Source organism: Pinus tabuliformis, chromosome 8 (genome assembly GCF_031772625.1).
Source record: "Pinus tabuliformis cultivar Carrire ecotype Pingquan chromosome 8, CPIR1, whole genome shotgun sequence".
Lineage (NCBI taxonomy): Eukaryota > Viridiplantae > Streptophyta > Pinopsida > Pinales > Pinaceae > Pinus > Pinus tabuliformis.
In genome coordinates, this window is record NC_142294.1 from 1,771,083,852 (window position 1) to 1,771,105,765 (window position 21,914).

The 21,914-nt window shown below is 36.7% G+C and overlaps 1 pseudogene; it reads left to right on the top strand.

The window, feature by feature from the left end:
• The first annotated feature begins 1,698 nt into the window (after nucleotides 1-1,698).
• On the top strand, nucleotides 1,699-20,714 carry LOC149243246 (iron-sulfur cluster assembly SufBD family protein ABCI8, chloroplastic pseudogene; annotated as a pseudogene).
• The last annotated feature ends 1,200 nt before the right edge of the window (nucleotides 20,715-21,914 follow it).

Genomic DNA, 21,914 nt, shown 5'->3' on the forward strand with positions numbered 1-21,914 from the left:
ACTATCTATGAAATATACGCATAGCGCACACAATATCAAAACTGAACACACTTTATATTATACACGTATGATTATAGATCTAAGGCATTCGAGCCTTAGGAACAAACTCCCCTTCAACTACATTTTGATCACTCTGTTCTCACAAATTTACTATGTTCTCACTCTCTGACCTCTATCTCCTATTGCAGACGTAGGCTCATATCTCTCTCTCTCTCTCTCTCTCTCTCTCTCTCTCTATATATATATATATATATATATATATAGATAAGGGAACATTGGATCGGATCACTGTGAAGGATCCGATCACATCCTTTCCTCAAATCTCTCAACTAAAGCCCTAAAGCTCGCTATAGAAATACATATATATAGCAGATTACATTTAATTAAGTCTCCTCGAGACTTTATTCATTCCATCAGTTTAGGTTTGTTTTAATAGATTTCTCTGGTTTAGTTCCGATGGTCCACGTCCTCTTCCTTCCTCCGCTTTGGATTCCTCGTTTGATTAAGAGTGTCAGATGCTCCTGCATCACTATGCTTTGTAAAAGAGCCTTGAAAAACTTTAATATTAATGCTACATTACTATCCTAAGCATTAAAACCTAAACCCTAACCTAACACCTTTCGGACCAAACCTTATGCAAAAGCTTATGTTAAATATAGCCTAAGTTATAAAACCCTCCACAGAAAACCACGTATTAAACCTTGTTGAAGTTGTGAATGATCACATGAGAGGGTTAGCATTGGAGGTTAGTTCCTGGGGGTTAGCCATGACGGTTAGCGCCTAGAAGGTTAGCACCTGGAGGTTAGCAAGCCTCGCGATCAGCAATTTTTAGCATGTGACACATCTCCGCAGACTGGAACTGTTAGTGGGCAAGCCCCGAGGTAATTGCCAGCAAAATAATTTTATTACAGGTGTTCACATGGGCTATCAAGCCTCCGCCTGGTTAGCATAGTGGCTAACAGTTCCAGTTTTATTATAAGGTTTTTGAATGGGTTTAGTTGCGGGAGTTAATAAATTAATGCCTAGGTGTATGCTGAGGTGTCATTCCAAACTTAAAGAAACCCTAGTTTCAACCTCCAAGTCAGATCATTCACCATGGAATAAGAAAAATGAGGTTTCCATGTATTTGTAGGGGTATTTAAGGTAGGTAGTTGAAGTGAGGAGTTAGTGCAACTTTTGGTAAAGTCATTTTTTGTTTCAAGTGTAGTCGGAGGAGGTCATAGGCAGTTTTGTTTCTAGCATTACGGGAGCATCTAGATACAGAATCTAGAACTGTAAGTAGCGTTGGAAAGCCAGTTCATAGGGCTATCCAATGACAGTGATCAGATTTTCCTACGTTCAAATTCAATCTGATTAAATTGCTATGTAATCAACCTCTTAAGTTAATTCCTAATAAAGCGGACACCCATCTTGAAAGCAGACCGAGAGACGTAGTCCATCAGGGATGAACTCCGTAATAAATCTTGATGTCTAGTATACAATATGTCTGATCTATTGAATACTTATTTTTTCATGATTCTTATGTTTTTAGTTCCATCGCATCACTCTTTCTTCCTTCTGTTCCCACTCCAAGCATACCTTAAGTTAACATTCATATCACTGATGGTATAATCAATTCTACTTCATTTTAAGTGTATGATCATTTTAGATCATATAATTTGGTATCAGAGTAGGTTGTGATAGTAGAATTGCCAGTGAATGTTAACCAGGTCAAGGTCGCAACGTGGAGAAGGGACGCTTGAAGAGGGCAATCTGGAAATCGGAAAGCGAAGAGTTGCTCATAAGTCGACGATGATTGGATCTGAAGCAGGAGACATTCCTGAAGAGACTAAGATGATTGATGCTCAGATTCAGCAGATGTTCTTGAACATGCAGCAGATGTTGGGAGAGCTCATTCAAGAGAAGAAGGCGAGAGATGCAACCTCCTCTTCGAAATCATCGAAGAAGGACAAAGGAAAAGGGAAGGATGAGAAACCTCCTTCACCTCCGTCATCTCCATCATCATCTCCTTCACATTCTTCTTCTTCCAGTTCAGAATTAGGTAAAGACAAGAAACCCAGAATGTCATCTCTTCTTAAACTTGATGTTAAGTTTGAACTACCAGTTGAAATGATTCCTAAGAAATTAGATAATTGGATAAAGCAATTAGAAGTTTATTGTCACATACAAAACATATCTGATAATAAGACTAAAATCCAATTAGCTACGCTTAGAATGGGAGGTACTGCCTTAATCTGGTGTGAAATTCAAACCTAGGCAGACATGAAGTATAAGGGTAAAGTAATCTCGTCCTAGTCTAAGTTTCTAAAGGCTCTTAGGAAGCAATTCTATCCTTTAGGTTATATGCAACAAGTTTTAATTGATTGGTAGCATATGTGGCAAGGTAAAAGACAGGGTTTCCAAGAGTTCACTCAGGAATTCAAAAAGAAAGTGCTTGTGCTTGGCATTCAATTGGATTCATGGGAAACTTTATTGAAATACATCAGTAGTCTACATTCTTATTTGCAACATACATTGTTAATGTTTAATCCTGATGATTTTGATGAAGTGTGTGTCCAAGCTATTCACATCGACTCAGGTGGTAGATCTTACAGGTTTTCACCACAAACATCCAAGCCATTGGAAGGCAATAATTTCCAAGATGGCAAGGGGAAAACCCGTTCAAAAGGGAAGAAAGTAGCAACAGTTTAGAGAGACATACCTACTTTTACTCATTATAAGAGGATCAGTCATGACGAAGCGAGATGTTGGAAGCTTCATCCGCAACTTAAGCCAAATAAGTTCCTTAAGGAGAAGGGCGAAATGAGAGCCAATGCATCAAGCCAACAGGATTTCAGTTCAGATTCCGGAAGGTAACTGCTACGGTTACGAAAAGTAAAACTTTTGACATTGCTTCAAGTTCTAATTTTACTAAAAATCCGTCAAATTTAATTCCTCCAAATTAGGACAAAAGAGTTGAACTCTTCCACATAAGGATAACATCTAAGCATAGAAAGATTGATACAATTCTTGATACGGGATCACAAGAAAATTTTATATCTGAATATTTAGTAAATAAGTTGGGTTTGGAAACACAGGATCATCCAATACCATACCCATTAGGATGGATAAATAAATCAACTCAGATACATGTCACAATGTAGTGTTGATTAAAATTTCCAGTTAAAGCTAACTACATTGATGAAGTGGAGTTAGATGTGGTTCTAGTAGACATATGTGGAGTTGTCTTAGGGAGTCCTTATCTTTATGATCGAGATGCAGTGTTCTATAGGAAAGAGAATAAATATCACCTCAAGAAATATGGGGTTGAATTAATTATTAGGGCACACAAAGTCAAATCAAAATTAGAATTAGTTAATGCAAATCAAGTTAATCAGTTAATAAGTTCAAGTAAAATATATGTACTCATGCTTATTAAGGAACAATGAGATACTTGTTCAAATTGTGAGATTCAGTTTAGAGATCAATTGGTCAAGGTGGTTAATTCTTTTCCAAGACATCTTATTCATAAACAGGATAGGCAACATGAGATACATTTGATGTCCTTTTCTCAATTTCCTAAAGATAGAATGAATGTATTTCATTGATCTGATATTCACCCTATGAGTGACATCAGTTAAAGATTTATTAAACTAAGGTATTAAAAACTCATGTGCTGGTGTGTTTTCTATGTTATTGAAACAATGGATTGATCAGATTGCTAAAACACAAACAATAAAATGGAAAGACAATAGAGAAATATAGTAAGAAACACAAAGACACAAACAATTTTAATAAGGAGTTCACCCTATTCTCCAGGGCTACATCTCTGGTCCAGCTTTCAGTGGTGGCCTTGTTTTATTGTGCCTTTGGGCAGAGAATTTACAATACAGGGACTCAATGTGAGTTCACCTGAAGCACTTTTTTGCTTGGCAGGGTGGTTCTTGGATTCCCCAAGCCACTGGAGTATACAGACTCTTCTTCTTCCTACCAGCTCTGTGACCTTCTAGTCTACAGTGGCAAGAGTCAAATGTGATGCACAGTCCAGATAGATTCCTCTATGGGATGGCTTGGATCCTCAAGCTCTCTGGTGGTCGATGCTACTGCAAATTAGCTTGTCCCTCAGTCCCTTCTGCTATGCTTTACTATTCTCTGTGTTCTATCCTCCTCTCAGGGTTCACTGTTCACTGTCTCTCTTGGTCACTTGGACTCTACTCAACTCTGACTCTCTGACTGTCTTCTTTCTCTTTTCATGGCTTTAGCCATTTGATCCCTATGCATGTTCTGTTCCTCTTCCACCTGTGCCGATTCACCTTCTGCAGCTGCGCTTGGAGTTCCCTGTGTTCAACGTCATCATGAACGCTCAAGGAGTGGCCACTTGTCCTCCTCTAAATGGCGCCAGTAATGCTTCATCGGTTTGTTTCTTCAGTTACACCGTGGATGCATTCTTTCTCCACCGTGGCAGTCAAATGGATTCCAAACCCCTTTAGAACACAGCTGAATTCCCTAACGATTCAACTTCTTTCCATCGGGCGCAATCTCAGCCATCCGATCTGGGCCCTCCAGATCTGACGTCATATGCACGTTTCACGTGGTTGACTTTCTCGACCGATAGCACGCGATCAATGGCGGTTTTCTCTCACCTCCACCTACCATGCGTCGATCGGTGTATGGAATTGCTCCGCTCCTGTCCAAAACCTCTTACTGTTCAAGGGTGCCCGGATCAAAATTGTCGGTTTCCAGAGCATGGGTCCCACCTTCATACGTTTAGCAATTTTCGCTTTTTCCGCCCATGGTCCTCTGGTTCCCCCATGTGACCGGGTGCTCGGGCTTTCCCATCAGGGCCCTGTTCGCCTAGCAATGTGCGATTAGCGCTAAGCACTAATCTGGCATCAAAAACCTCTTCCTTTTTCCATTCCGGGGCTCTCAGGGGCTACTTTGGCCTCCTACATAGTCTCCATGGGCCTCGGTCAGCGTGCTTCGACCGAGGTCCTCATCGTTCCACATCGGCTGCCATTGCCACTAGTTCAGGGGTTTTTGATACTGTTTTGGATTTCTTTAGAGATTTGTTCGACCTGATTCAATCATGGTTCTTTAACAGTCTTTCTATGGATCCAATTCAGATCACGGCCTTCCCACTGAAAAAGCTTTTGGACCACCAAAAGTTGGTTTTCAAGCATCGACTAAGTCAGGACACTTTTTCTCACCTGTCCAATCTCAATCCACTTTTCGCGGCTCGGCTTTGAACCTTTGAGCCAAATTCTGAGGTACTCAACATCTCCCCTATGTGTTGTCCTCACCTTCTTGTCCAACATTGTGTCTTCCTGCAACTCGTTAAGATATTCAAGTAGCAGGTCATCAATAGAAGGCAATTGACTTTTCTCTTCAGGGTCCTCAATCATCGAAGGTTCAAACAACCTCAAACAATCTGCATTTAAGACTAAGTAGATGTGCATGTAAGCTTGTAAATCAAGGTGAAAAGCATTTTTACCAATCTTCTCAGGTATCCTAAAAGGTCCATACCTAATAGGCTTTAGCTTTCTACCTTCACCTTGCTTCCGGTCTTTGCTGATATACAACCAGACTCGGCCTCCAACTTGAAAACTATGCTCCATCCGATGCTTATCATGCCTAGCCTTATACTTGGCCTGGCTCTTTTCCACTTGTTCCTGTACTGCCTGGTGGATCTCCTGGATCTGTTCAATGAACCTAGTTTCCTTGTCCTCATCACTGTGTCCATCAACCATGGTATCTTTACCAAAGACAAAATCCAAAGGAGAGCTTGGTATGAAACCAAAACGGGTCTCAAAAGGAGATCTCTATGTAGAAGAGTGTTTGGCTCTATTGTAAGCATGCTGCACATAACACAAGTGTTCATCCCAAAGTTTAGGATGTTTACTGCAATATCCTCTCAGTAACTAGATCATTGTCCTGTTTACTACTTCTGTCTGGCCATCTATTTGTGGATGAAAAGTTGTGCTTTTCTTTAACTTGGTGTCCATCAGTTCCCACAGACTAGACCAAAGCTTCCCCACAAATCAGGTGTCTCAATCAGATACAATGGAAGTGGGTAATCCAAAATAAACCCATACATGTTCAAAGAAAAATTTTGCAGTATGTTCAGCTGTGATCTGTTTACTACAAGGTATCAAAATACACATTTTGCTAAACCTATCCACAACAACATATAGATAATCATGACCTTTCCCAGATTTAGGCAGTCCTCCAAAAAAATCCATGGAAACACTTTTCCAAGGGTGAAAGGAACTGGCAATGGAGTGTACAAGCCTAGTTTTCTATTGCTGGGCTTGCTTTTAGCACACATGGCGCACCCTCTTACATATCTAGAAACTGTCTCATTCATTCTCGGTCAATAGCAGAATCTTTGCAGCTGTGCAACTATTTTACTTACCCCAAAGTGACTTGATATCAAAGAAGTGTGTGCTTCCCTAATGATCTTTACTCTCTCAGTTTGTGGAATGCATAGTTTCCCACAATGGTATAAGAGTCGGTCCTTTACATGATAGTCCAATTCTTCTACTCTTTTTCCTTGACCCAAAGTTTCATATGCATCTTTAAAATCCATATCCTGAGCATATTGTTCATGTAGCTTTCATGTAGCACTGAATTATGCTTAAGTATGGTAGATGCATTTATAATGGGTCTAGATAACATGTCTGCAACCTTGTTATGTATGCCCTTTTTATACCTGATGACTAAGTGAAACTGTTGTAGAAAACCCATCCACCTGTAATGTATTGATTGCTACAACTTAGTTTGGGAGTGTAGATATTGAAGTGGTTGATGATCAGTATGTATTACTGTCTCTTTGCCCATTAAATAATGTTTCCTCTTTTTCACACTCTGAACTAAAGCATACAATTTTTTATCATATGTAGGATAGTTAGCTACTACAGGATTAAAAGTCTTGGAATGATAACATATGGTTTTACCGTGCTGTGTCAACACTGCTCCCATGGCATAATCACTGGCATCAGTTTGGATCTTAAATGGTCTTTGTAAACTAGGTAGTGCTAGTACAGGTGTTGTACTAATTTTCTCTTTCAAGCTGTTGAAGGCTTTCTGATGTTTGCCTCCCCACTGAAACACCTTATTCAATCATGTTAAAGCATGTAAGGGAGCTGCAATCGAGGAGAAGTTAGAAATGAACTTCCTCCAATATTGTGTTGCTCCTAAGAAGCTCCTCACTTTGTAGCAGACCTTGGTTTAGGACAGTTCAAAATGACTGCCAGTTTAGAGGGATCTATTTTCAATTCACCTCCCCCTACTATATGACCCAAGTAGTTTAGAGATGTTTTTCAAAATTCACATTTTGAGAGTTTAACATAAATTTTTTCTCTTTTTAAAACATCTAATGTCTGCTTAACATGCTCTAAATTTTCTTCCCATGTTTTACTAAAAATCAGAATGTCATCCAGATACACAATAACAAAATCATTAAGAAAAATTCTGAGTACATCATTCATTAATCTCATGAAAGTAGTAGGAGCATTAGTTAAGCCAAAAGGCATAAGCAGCCATTCATACAATCCTTGCTTTGTTTTGAAAGCAGTCTTCCATGCATCTTTCTCTGCAACTTTGACCTGATGGTATCCACTGTGAAAATCTAGCTTGGTGAAATAAACAACTTCTTTCAATTGATCTAAAAGATCATCTATGCGAGGAAGGGGATAATGATTTTTAATTGTTATCTTATTCAGTGCTCAATAGTCAATGCACATTCTCCAAGAGCCATATTTTTTTCTCACCAAAACGATTGGTGACCCACATGGTGATGTGCTAGGCCTGACGAAGCCCTTCTCGAGCAACTCCTGCACCTGCTTCTTGATTTCAGCATTCTCTAAAGCAGACAACCTGCACATCCCAATGTTAGGCAATGGAACATCTTGCTGCAAAATAATATCATGTGCTATTCCCTTTTTGGGTGGCAGACCTTTAGGTTCTTGAAACAAGACATCATACTCTGAAACAAACTTTTCCATATCATCTTGTTGTTTAGCATTACAGCCCTCAAATACATTGGTTTTATCAGGTTTCTTTTCCTTTACAACCATCAGTAAGAATTGTTTGCATGAATTAATCATTCTTTTCATCTATCCTGAGTTTATGAGAGTATAATTATTCTTGAGCTTATGAGATCTTACAAAGTATTCGGTTCTGTCTTTAACCAGTAGATACTTGTTCTCATCTCTATAGAAAATATCCTTTCTATCATACAAGTAATGACTTCCTAAAACAATTCCACATATATCCAAAGGAATTATGTCTAACTCAACCTCATCTACAAATGCTGACCCAAAAGAAAAATTGAGTTTGCATTGTCTAGTCACTTGTAGTTGTGCTTTATCATTCAACCATCCTAATGGGTATGGTTTCTTGTGAGGTGTAGTTGATAATCCCAATTTCTTTAAAATTGCTTCAGAAATCAAATTTAATTGAGAGCCACTATCAAACAAAGTATCAATCTTTTGATTTTTGGAAATAACTCGAATATGGAAAAGCTCATGTCTTTTTCTCTCATTTTCTTCATCAATAAAAGATTGAGCAGAATTACTAGTAGATGCTTCAGAATTCTTACCACTTATACCTCTGGCTTCTATAGTTGTTTCATCTCTCAAGTCTGACCCCAAATCTCTCTGAATAGCTGCAGCTGTCTTCTTCTTCTTGCCCTTGGACTTCCTAGGTCTTAGCTCTGGATACAGAATCCATCAATGCTCATCATCATGCCCCTCCTTTTTACAGTGAGAGCATGAAGCTTTGGCTTTCTGTGCAGTGTTAGGCTTCCTTTATTTCCACTTCTGTTTTCTTTTCTCCTTGCTCTTGCTTACAGTGGGTTGAGATGGTCCCCCAACTTCTAGATTGCCATTTTTTCCTCTAGCCTCTAGATGAGTAGCTTGTACAAATACCTCATCTATACTAGTGGGATTAAACATGAGGATGGTATGCCTCATGTAGCTTTGTAGACCACCAATGTACTTCAAAAGAGTCTCTGGTGAGTCTAGCGAGATACCCAACATCAATGATCTCTTTCTGAACTCTTGAGTATACCCTTGCACACTTTGCCCCATCAACTACCGAAGAGTTTGCAAACTCATCATGGCTTTTTGCATGTAGGCCAATGGATAGAACTGCTTTTTAATTGCAGAAACAAAGTCACTCCAGACAGAGATGGTCTTACCATGTCTTTTCATATCAGTTTGGGTTCTACCTTCCCACCAAACCAAGGCAGCGCCTCCTAGGCATAGGCTTGCCAGCTGAATCTTACTCTTGTCTGAGCTTATGTTTTGCACCCTACAATACACATCAATTTGTCTAATCCAATAGTCCAATTTTTCAGCATTTAGCTCTCCATCATATATAGGAAAATCAAATTTAATATCTAAATTAATCAAATATGCTTTCTTATTATGCACATGGCTATTAGGAGGTGTGAGAAAGCTTTCCTCTTTCCCCTTTCCTTTGGAGTTGTCATGGAAGTGAGACTCATCTTCTTCTTTCTCTTGCTTAGAGCCTGCTGTATTTTCCACCTTTTGCTTTCTAAAGTCTTTGTACATTTCTTCAACCATAGACTTTATAGCTAGGAAACTCTCTATGAATTGAGGGTTTGGCCCTATAGAACCTTCTTCTGACATTGTCTTTCGAGAATAGACTCTCCCAATTTCAGGATTAGTTTCCACCATCTCTCCTTCTCCTAATTTGAGATTTGATCTTGTGAGAATTCATAGCTAAACCAGCACAAGCTTGTCTAACCTTACAACCTAGAAGCTCTGATACCACTTGATCTGATATTCACCCTATGAGTGACATCAGTTAAAGATTTATTAAACTAAGTTATATAGACTCATGTGCTGGTGTGTGTTCTGTGTTATTGAAACAACAGATTGAACAAATTTCCAATACACAGACAATAAAATTGAAAGACAATAGAGAAATATAGTAAGAAACACAAATACACAAACAATTTTAATAAGGAGTTCACCCTATTCTCTAGGGCTACATCTCTGGTCCAGCTTTTAATGGTGGCCTTGTTTTATTGTTCCTTTGGGCAGAGAATTTACAATACATGGACTCAATGTGAGTTCACTTGAAGCAGGTTTTTGCTTGGCAAGGTGGTTCTTGGATTCCCCAAGCCACTGGAGTGCACTAACTCTTCTTCTTCCTACCAACTCTGTGACCTTCTGGTCTACAGTGGCAAGAGCCAAATGTGATGCTTAGTCCAGACAGATTCCTCTATTGGATGGATTGGATCCTCAAGCTCTCTAGTGCTTGATGTTGCTATTGATCAGCTCGACCCTCTGTCTCTTTTGTTATGCCTTATTGTTCTCTATGTTCATTCCTCCTCACAGGGTTCACTGTTCACTGTCTCTCTTGGTCGCTTGGACTCTACTCAACTCTGACTCTTTGACTGTCTTCTTTCTTTGTTCATGGCTTTAGCCATTTGATCCCTATGCCTATTCAGTTCCTCTTCCGCCTGTGCTGATTCACCTTATGCAGCTGCACTTGGAGTTCCCTATGTTCGGCATCATCATGAACACTCAAGGAATGGCCACTTGTCGTCCTCTAAATGGTGCTAGCAATGCTTCGCCGATTCGTTTCTTCAGTTACGCCGTGGATGCATTCTTCCTCCACTGTGGCAGTCAAATGGATTCCAAACCTCTTTAGAACACAGCTGGATTCCCTGTCGATTCTGCTTCTTTCCATTAGGTGCGATCACAGCCGTTGGATTTGAGCCCTCTAGATTCGACGTCATACGCACGTTTCAGGCGGTTGACTTGCTCAACCGATAGCGCATGATCAATGCCAGTTTTCTCTCACCTCCACCTACCACGCATGATCGGTGTATGGAATCACTTCGCTCCTGTCCAAAACCTCTTACCGTTCAAGGGCGCCCCAATCAAAACCGTTGGTTTCCAGAGCCCGGGTCTTGTCTTCGTACATTTAGCACTTTTCGCATTCTCCGCCTGCAGTCCTCCAGTTCCCCCACGCGACTAGGTGCTTGGGCTTTCCTATCATGGCCCTATTCCCATTCTGGGACTCCTAGGGGCTATTTTGGCCTCCTCCATGATCTCCATGGGCCTCGGTTAGTGTGTTTCAACCGAGGTCCTCATCGTTCCACGTTGGCTGCCATTGCCACTAGTTCAGGTTGTTTTTGATATTGTTTTGGATTTCTTTAGAGATTTATTCGACTTGATTCAGTCATGGTTCTTTGACAGTCTTTCTATGGATCCAATTCAGATCATTCATTCATTCAACTAAATTCTAGAAACTATCATCATCAACAATGTATTGCAGGGAGTGGTACATGTGACTCTAGTCCGAGACTTGTTTCAGATGGTATGCTTATTTTCAATTTTAGGGGTGCTGGTCAGTATTGGGGAAAGCCAGTGTTACATTTCTTTGGTATTGCATCATCATTTCATGCTTTAAAAAGTAATGAAGCCTCTTTTCACGTGGAGAGGAAGTCTATAAGTTTTCATGAAAAAGCATTTTCAAAAGCAGATCTAAAGTTTCCTTATCATGATTTGAAAACTAATGCATTAAGTGAAAGTGTTAGTTAATGGAGACATCAATTAATAAACAAAGAAATAGTGATTCAAGTAAATCAACAATTACTTAGATACTTTCAAAGTCAAACTAAGTTGCAGCAGTCTTTACATCACAATTTGATGAGTTCTGTGCAGCAAGTTCACTTAGTAATCAATCAACAGGAAAGTAAATCAAGTCAAGTAATTGATATGAAGTCAAAATCAAAGGACTCTTTGAATATTTCAGTTATTCTAGAAAGTAGATTGTTAATACCCATCAGATGTATTGAACAAAGTTCTACAAATATTGTTTTCAAAGATGTTTTTGAATCACTAACTCATGGTACTTCGATGGAAGAATGTAAATGCCATGATCATTACAGGATGTTTCACCATATCAGCAAGTTGCGTGCAATGTAGATGGATGGAACAAGTCACAGGTTCAGGATGCGCCATGATCAGCATCATCAAGGTCAGCACTTTTAGGTAGTTGATCAAATGTATTGGTACATCATCAAGGCAAAGTGGATAGAGATCAGGAGAGTAAGGGAACTCTACCCTCACCTAATCTCTGCTTAAAATCCAACTTTTGTGGTCCAAAAGCTTTCAAGTGGAGAGGAATGATCCAGGAGGATCTATCCAATCTGTTCAGTGCTCAGTACTCAATGTCTTCAACATAGTCAGAGGTTCGTGGTTCATAGAATCAGTGTCATCATCAAATTCACCGATGTGTTTATGGTTCACTAATGTTCATGGTCGATACGGTTGATTGTGTAAAAGGATTCAAAGTTAAAATACATGGTCGACGACATAGTCTTGTCGTCATCACCACCTGTGTCAGTTGCAAAGATGTGATGGTCATCGTCATGAAATATTGACAAATGTCGCATGGAGACCACAAGGATGTACAAGGGTTTATTGTCCGGTAAAGGTTCAGTTTCACTGATGTCGCTCTGAAGAGTCGACATGGGTCTTGAAAAGTTAAAAGAAACCTAAAAGACCTAACCCTAGACCTACACCCTAACTCCTAAGCTATCTTTATTCATCATTGTTTACCCTAAGAATCCTACGCTCATAATCCTAAGTCTAAACCAATGCATTTTTACCTAAGCACTAAACCCTAATCAAACCTTTTGAAAACCCTAAGCTATATCATACACATATGCTTAAATTCTAAGCCTATTCCTATGTTAAACACATGATATCCCTATTGCTATGCCTTGTAAAAGAGCCTTGAAAAACTTTAAGATTAATGCTACATTACTATCCTAAGCATTAAAACCTAAACCCTAACCTAACACCTTTCGGACCAAACCTTATGCAAAAGCTTATGTTAAATATAACCTAAGTTATAAAACCCTCCATAGAAAACCACATATTAAACCGCGTTGGAGTTGTGAACGATCACATGAGAGGTTAGCAAGCCTCGTGGTCAGCAACTATCGGCATGTGACATGTCTCCGCAGACCGGAACCGCCAGAGGGCAAGCTAACGAGGTAACCACCAACAAAAAAGTTTTATTACAGGTGTTCACATGGGATGTCAAGCCTTTGCTTCTTTAGCATAGCGCTTAACGATTCTAATTTTATTATAAGGTTTTTAAATGGGTTTAGCTGCGGGAGTTAATAAATTAATGCCTATGTGTATGCTAAGGTGTCATTTAAAACTTAAACAAACCCTAGTTTCAACCTCCAAGTCAGATCATTCACCATGGAATAAGAAAAAGGAGGTTTCCATGTATTTGTAGGGCTATTTAAGCTAGGGAGTTGAAGTGATGAGTAAGTGCAAGTTTTGGTAAGGTCATTTGTGTTTCAGGTGTAGTCAGAGGAGGTCATAGGCAGTTTTGTTCCTAGCATTATGGGAGCATCCTGATACAGAATCCATAACCGTAAGCGGTGTTAGAAATCTAGCTCAGAGGGCTATCTAGTGACAATGATCAGATTTTCCTGCATGAAAATTCAAAATTACGCATGAAGAGTCCATTAGGAACTATGCATAATTACGCATTGTCTTAATCTATGACTTGGGAACATGACGTAACACATGTAAAAATAAAAAGTAAATTATAAAATCATTGTTGGTCGTATCTATTCCAACCAACAACCTTTGAATGTTTGCCTATTAAGTCCAAATACCTCCCATCATGGAATAACTCCCTCTCTTTGTGGAATCCCTATCCCACCATTAGTGGATCTCATCCCTTGGAAAAATGGATCCCAAAATTCCCACTCTTGGACTATAAAGCTAACCCAAGCCTAAGGATTGAGGGGTACCATTGGAAGTAGGTTTATGTTGCAGGAATAAGGTTGGAAGGCTATTGATTCAAGGAGAGGGTTGGATATTGTGGGAAGGGACTTGCAACATCAAGGCTTCATGGTTGTAAGGTAATTCTCCATTTTATTAATATAAAGGCAATTTTTCCTTATCAATTATATCTTTATTGATACACTTTGTAGGATTCTTTGATCACATACATAGATTGTGATTGCATATTGATTAGTTTATGATACATGGTTGAGCTAATTAGTCTATTTATCTCTTATGTTATATATTGGATGCTTTGATCAAATTTTTGTTTTTGTCTATGCAGATCTCTTTCAAGACATCATTGAGAAGTTGTGGGAAGCAACGAGAGGATCTCTAAAGTATTGAGGAGGACAGGATGGTCAAAAGCTTTGAATGGAACTTCATCAATAATTTTGATTTAACAGTAAGTGGCCTTTATCATAGTATTTGTTTCAGTTAATCATAGTCTAGAGAAAGCTAGCAGTTCTTGGTTGTTTGTTACTAGATTTCTCCAGAGTCTAGGGAGATCGCTCTTGTCCACAAGAGGGATAACTCCACATAATAATTTAGGCTCCATCTCTTACAAGTTCTAGGTTTCAGATATGAAGTGCAATTAAATTTTGGATAACACAATGCCCATATTTGAGTCTTCTTCATTCTGCTACCACCACGGTGGCCAAACTACATTGTAAGTGCTCAAGGATTGATCCAGAAATAGAGGTGGCCTTAAATATAGCTTAAAAATTAAATTCCTCAGATGGAAGTTAAACTGGGACCAAATCAAAGCTCTCATCTCCCTAATTCCAATGGTGCAAATGACACTCAAATTTGAGTTTGTATGCTCAAGTTATAGCTAGTCAAAGTTCTAGTCAAACTCGGCCCAGTGGAAATCACTAACGAAGCAACAATTTGGTACAATCCCAGCGCATGAAAATCCAGCGATTGAAACAAATGAGTTTTTTTCCTACTTAGTTTGTCTAATATCCCTGCTTTTCCAGTGGAAAAAAATTAACTATTGAGTTAATAAATAAATAAATAAATAAATTTTTGGGGTGGTGGGCCACCAACCCAATAGTAGGCAATGTTATATATATATATATATATATATATATATATATATATATATATATATATATATATATATATATATATATATATATATATATATATATACACATATATACATATATATATATACATATATATATATATATATTTATATATCTATATATATATATATATATATATATATATATATAGATATATATATATATATATGGATGGGGTGGGCGGGCCACCCTTGGCAGACTCGCCCAACCCTCACTGGAACCACGACCAAAACTTAAAACAAATGTGCCACATATAACCAACAGTTGAACCGTATGAGACTCAAAACCATAACCACCGTCGACCTAAACAACTCTGCCACCAATGAGCCATCACTAGTACAAAATGGCTAATTAGTTACTAAAAAACAACTAAAATTTGCATATAAATGACTATTTTTTAGTCCATGACCAGTAGTATCTAACTTACAGTATCTTATAACACGACCAAATTTTAGTTATTTTTAGCTTAGTCATTAATTATTTGTCTCAATTTTATCGTCTAGTAGTATATTTAGTCATAAATTTGGACATTAATTTAGTCATTGATTTAGCCATTTATTGCCACAATTAATGGCCAAATACACAACAAAATATAATACTATATGATCACTCGAGAAAACCAATTAACGACAAAAAAAGTATGACCAAAATGTTGGTCGTGTTATAAGATGCTATAAATTAGCTACTAATAGTCATATATATGCAAATTTTAGTCATCGTTTGAAAGCAAAAAAAAATATGACTACATTTTGGTCGTGTTATAAGATACTATAAATTAGCTACTACTAGTCATATATATGCAAATTTTAGTCATCATTTGTAATCACAAATTTATCATTTACAATAATCATTTTTTTTTTGTAGTTTCATATTCATCACTAGTAGAAAATGAGAAATTAGTGACTAGGTGACTAAAAACATTAGTCACCACAACTTTTTCAAGTGAAACACTACGAAAAATGAGCAATTTTAAGTGACCAAACTAAAAACCACTAACATAAATCACTAATTTACTCACGGGTTAAAATATGTGACTAGCTAATAAGTAATACAACTAAAAATGACTAACATGAATGACTAATTTAGTCTAAGAACAAAAATACAATTACTTAACAAGCACTACAATAATATGAATAAGTTTTTTATGTTAGTCATGTTAATTCTGTCAAGCAATCTAAACTTACAAGTGATAGGGGATTGGAAGTTTGTTAAAGATTAGTTGAAAGGTTATCCTTCCTTAAACACTTATTTATCCTCACATGGTGTATAAGTGAGCCAACTTTACATTATTTATCTCTAATAATTTGTAATTTTAAAATTATTATTTTTAATAAATAAAAATATTTGATGTATTTTTTAAAAATCTATTTATTGAATCTAATTGGCTCTAGTTCCAATTTGAAATTAATTTGAAGAGAAATTTTAATTTTTAAGACTATAATATCAAATAAAAACAACTTTAATTTCATATTAACCGACCTAGATCCATTTTAACCCCGGATCTATCAAGCGTCGAGAGGGATCCAATCTCTCGAGGTGCAAACTTTTCTTTCTAGTGAAAAACTTGAGGAAATGTTTTCACCTCGAAATATTGGATCCCTCTCGGCACTTGATAGTTATAGGGTTAATATGGGTCTAGGTTGGTTATATAATACTATATAATGTCTATATTTGTATTTGTGTCTATTTATTATTCCCTCTCTCTATCTCACCCCCCAAACATACACACACACTCTCCCTCTCTTCCCCTTCTTTGTCTGTCTCCCTCTTCCCCTCCTCTCCCTCTCTATCTATATCCTCCTCTCTATTCCCTCCCACTCTCTTCTCTCCCTCACTCTCTCTCCATGAGTCCATTGTCACCCCCTCTCTCTCTCCACCCTTCTCCCTCTATGTTTTTCTTGTTGCCTCCCTCTCCTACCCCCTAAAATTCCATCTCTCTCTCCTCATATCTATCTTCCTTCCTCTATATCCCTTATCTCCCACCTCCCTCTATCTCTCCCCCAAATCACTCTCCCTCTCTCTCCCTCTCTCTTCTGTCCAACGCTATCACTATCTCCCCCCTCCCTATCCTTATCCATCTCTATGTGTCCATCTCTCTCCCTTCCCCTTCTGTCCTATCTCTATCCTATCCTCTTCTTTCTCTTCACTCCTATCCTCTCTCCCTCACTCTCTCTCCATCTCTCCCTTCTCATTCCTCTCTCTCTCCACCTCTATCTCTCTATTTCTTTGTTCTTTCCTCCTTCTCGCTCCCACTCCAACTCCATCTCTCTCTCTCCCCCCTCTCTCTTCCTTCCTCTCGCTTCTTCTCTCTCCTACCTCACTCTCTCTCCCCCCCATCACTCTCTTTTTCTCTCTCTCTCTTTGCCCTCCAAATTTTTCACTATCTTCCTCCCTCTCTCTACCCCCTCCCTAGATCTCTCTTAAATTTGATCACACTATATTTTGTTTAAGAAATTATCTAAATTAAAAAATCTTAATTGGTTGTAAAATATTAAACCTATTTTTTGGATCAATCATGTCAAAGAAAATAAAATAATGAAAAACTTTAAAAAATCATGCACTATATTTAATCTATTATAATTAGTCAATTTTCTTTCTCTCATCCCTTGGATCCTTAGCTAAGATGGATCTATGTCGGTTGTGTGTGTGTGTCTATATATATATATATATATATATATATATATATATATATATATATATATATATATATATATATATATAACTGGCATAGATTAATCTTAACTTAACTTTATTAAAACCTTAATTTAATTTCTATGGGAATATTTTTAGTAGTCATGAGGGTTTAGATATATCTCAAATTGTACTTTTTTCCATTTTAGATTCACTTAAAAAAATGTTGTAAAATTAAATATATGGTTTTTTCGCATGTGGTATTGATAACTCATGGTATTGGCCCATGGTAATATCCATAGTAAAGTAAGGGTGAATATTCATGGTTAACAATCTTGTCATATTGTTATAAAATATTTTGATTGTGAAATAATTTATGTTTTTTTGGGCATGTGGTATTGATAATCCATGGTATTGACCCATGGTATTGTAACAAAGGCTATTTTTACCAGTTAATAATATCTACCATAATGTGGGGTGAATATCCACGGTTAAGAATCTTGTCATATTGTTATAAAATATTTTGGTTGTGAAATAAGTTATGGTTTTTGGACTTATTTTTTACAAGTTAATAATATCTACCATAATGTGGGGGTGAATATCCACTCTTAAGAATCTTTTTATATTGTTATAAAATATTTTGGTTGTCAAATAAGTTATGGTTTTTGGACTTGTAGTGTTGATAAGCCATGGTGTTGGCCCATGGTATTGTAGCAAAGCCTATTCACAAGTTAATAACAAAATCAAAATATAACAAATTGAATTTTATTATTTTTATTAATTTAACTTTTTATTATTAATTGAGGCCATATTTAAATGGTTACACTCATCCCAATATCATTTTTAACTTCTTCTGCTTTTTAATTTAACGTCTTACGCAAAAATAACAAATTCTTATTAAAAATAAATCATTTAACCCAATTGAAATTTATATATTTTATTTTATATTATTTTTTTTTCCATTATAAATATTTCTTTTCTATTTCATTTCCAGTTTAGTGCTAGGTTCAAATAAAACATTCACAGATTACAACATCACATTGTAGCACTGGATTTTCCTCTGCCTTATTGATATTTGCGTGGAAATTCCAGAAGAAGGAAAACCATCAACGTGAGCTACAGATTCCATGGTGATCTACGGATTTCATGGGATTCGAACTCTAGATGGAGTTTGCATGAGAAACACCTTAAGAGAGCATCAATTATTAGATGGAGGAAGGGCAAGGTCATTGGGCGTGGATATTTTGGCCATTCGTACATGGGTATGATTTGGACTCTGGAGAGTTCTTCCTTTTTACTAAAGATTATTTTTTTTCTTATGGGTAAATAATTTCGAGGGTTTATATGATCAAAGCATAAATTTCATCTAGAGTTGAGGGTTTAATGATTATGATAATGCAGATCTTGATTGCGGCCAAAAATTCATCAAAAGGCAATACACAAGTAAACATTTTGCATGTCTGTATTGTACAAAAGGTTTAATGATTATGATAATGCATATACAATTCATCAAAAGACAATGCACAAATAATCATTTTGCATGTCCTTATTGTACAAAGGGTTTAATGATTAAGATAATGGATATCTTGATTTCAGCTAACAATTCATCAAAATACAATGGAAAAGTAAGCATTTTGCATCAAAATACAATGGACAAGTAAGCATTTTACATGTCCTTATTGTATAGATTAGTTCGCTCCTCCCTAACTTTTCTAGGGTCACAATGCATGATATTTTATTTTTTCTTTTCCCCGTTTTTTAGTGGTTGATTGTTTTTATAATGGACTTTACCATGCCCAAATTCAAAGGACTCGAGTGATGCAAGAACATTTTTTGGTAGGATCCAAATACTAGACCTTCCTCAAACTTTGTTACATGAATTTAAAATTTCTTGTAATAATGAACATAATATTTTTTTTGTTTCATCCTTAGATTCTAATCTCAATGCCTACAGTTTTAAACCATGTTGCTATATTTTAGATAGAATATACTTAGATCCATTAACCCTTACAACTCTCCAAAGCTTAGGTTAATTTCAACTAAAAATAAGCAACAGGAATGGCTTTTGTAATTTAAACTCAATGCTTATAGACAATGACTAAAAAGGGAAGAACCCAAATGGTCTTATAACTTTTACCCACCCATCAATTTCCAAGACGTTTTCTATTATTTTGAACCTAAATAGAGAGAGTAGAAGAAGAAGAGGAGCCTGGATGAGGAGGACCCTAACCTGCTTGATACTTTTCAAAATTTGGGCATGCCCTTGACTAGAAGAAGAGATTGAGAAATGTTCTTGTAGATGTTGTTTTTGACATTGTTTTCATTCCTACTGTGCATAGGTAGACTCTATAGGCACTTGAGGTTATCTTTTGTTCATTATAAGAGGTCATTCAGGAGTACCTTGATCTAGTTAGGATGTAGCTTGGCATGGTTTTTCCTCCCGCTGATAACTATTATGCCGCATTGTATTGTTTTTTAGTGATAACTCCTATTAAATCCCCAAGCACACTTTGTCACCCACGGAAATATCCACTTATTTCAGGATGAATGAGATGGATACCAGGCAGTTTGAGAGGATTCGTATTGTTGTAGATGAGAGGATTTCTATGACATATATTGAAGGATGCACTGCACCATTTTATGGCACCAATCATCTCCATGCCATAGTAGTGGATCTCTATTGCACCGAGGGAGCAACGATAAAATTTTCTACTGTAAAGAATTGGTATGTCGAGGATGACGAATGCAGACATGGGATTTATAATTTTATTATGAAAAGAGTTTTGTGCAATGGAGACAAATTAAGGATTTTGTGGACTTGAGTAGAGACTTGTTCAACAATCACCTGGAAATACTCAAGCATTGTTTTTAAAGGTGATGATGCAATTGGAGAGTTCTATTTTGTTTCCTTGAAAAATAACTATCAATAGGGGGGGGGGGGGGTGTGGGGGGTGGAGGGGGGACAAAGATGATCCATATAGGGAAGAATTGTAGGAGTAGGATTGTTTCTAAAATTATATTTATAAGCAAGTCAAGGAACTACTACAGAGGATTAATGCAGGTGCAAACAAATTTTCATAATGCAAGGAACTATTCATAGTGTGATCTGATGCTCATCGGTGACTAGGCAACTGCAAATACTTATCATTACATTCATGTATAATTTGAGTTGCATTCTAAAGTCTCTAATTTCATTTATTGATAATCCTTCTTGTGTCCTTGTCTTTCTTAATTTCATTGTCATAGGATTGGAATGGGTTAAAAAATCAAGCATATCAATGACTAAAATAAACACCCACATGTCACTACATGTCATTGTGCATACTCTCTATTTTTTATACAATTAAAAGTGAGCAATATGATGTGTGAACAAACAAAAATCCTAGCAGGAATGATGAATCCATTCTTAGCATGGAAATCAAAACAAAGAATCATAAAATATAAATAAATTTGTGACACGGAGTAAAAAACACAATAAAATATTCTATGCCAACATTGTCTATTTAGTGCAAGATACTACTAATATTTCATAATTTTTGGAGATGGTGGATGTCATGAAGATGCCCTCAAGCAAAGTTACTAACTTGAAGATAAGATGGTCAGTGCAACTACTTACTTTAAATAAGCTAAATTTGGGTAATTAAAACAGGTTTGAAAATCACAAGAAACACAACCCCTGTTTATTTTAAATAGGCTAAATTTAGGTAATTAAATCAAGTTCTAAAATCACTAGAAACACCACCCCCACATCATTTTATTTCCAGTTGTACAAGATAACATTGAATAAAATTATGAGAACTTCCGTTTAAATTGACCGTACATAAAATTAAAAAAAAGGTTGATTCTTTTAAAATATATATCCATCATTAAATATAATATATGACAACGATGGATCATAATTTTAGAGGCTATATCCATCACCAACTATAAGATAGGAGTTAATGAGATGAGAAAAAGTTTGTATTGATATAACATGTAAACTTCATGTTACTTATAACTCATGCATATTGTATATTATTGTGCATATGTTAATTGTATAACTTCAATCTTGGTAATTTTTAACATTTAAATTTTCAAACATGTAGAAGTTATATTACACTAGGTTAAATCTACACACAAATAAAATATCAGAAATATGGCACGGGAAAGAGTAAGCATTTTGACACTGGTTTAAAATTTCCCCTTGGTTGGTGAAGAACCAATTCAATGCTATTTTTGGTGGAGTATTAAGTTATTAACCGAAGATAAAAAAATGTTAGTCTCTTAAATGAATGAAAAATGATATTTAGAATGCTATATAGAAGTTACATTTCACGTATCTATATCTACCCTAACGTAACTCTAATATTCAAACTCCATTTTT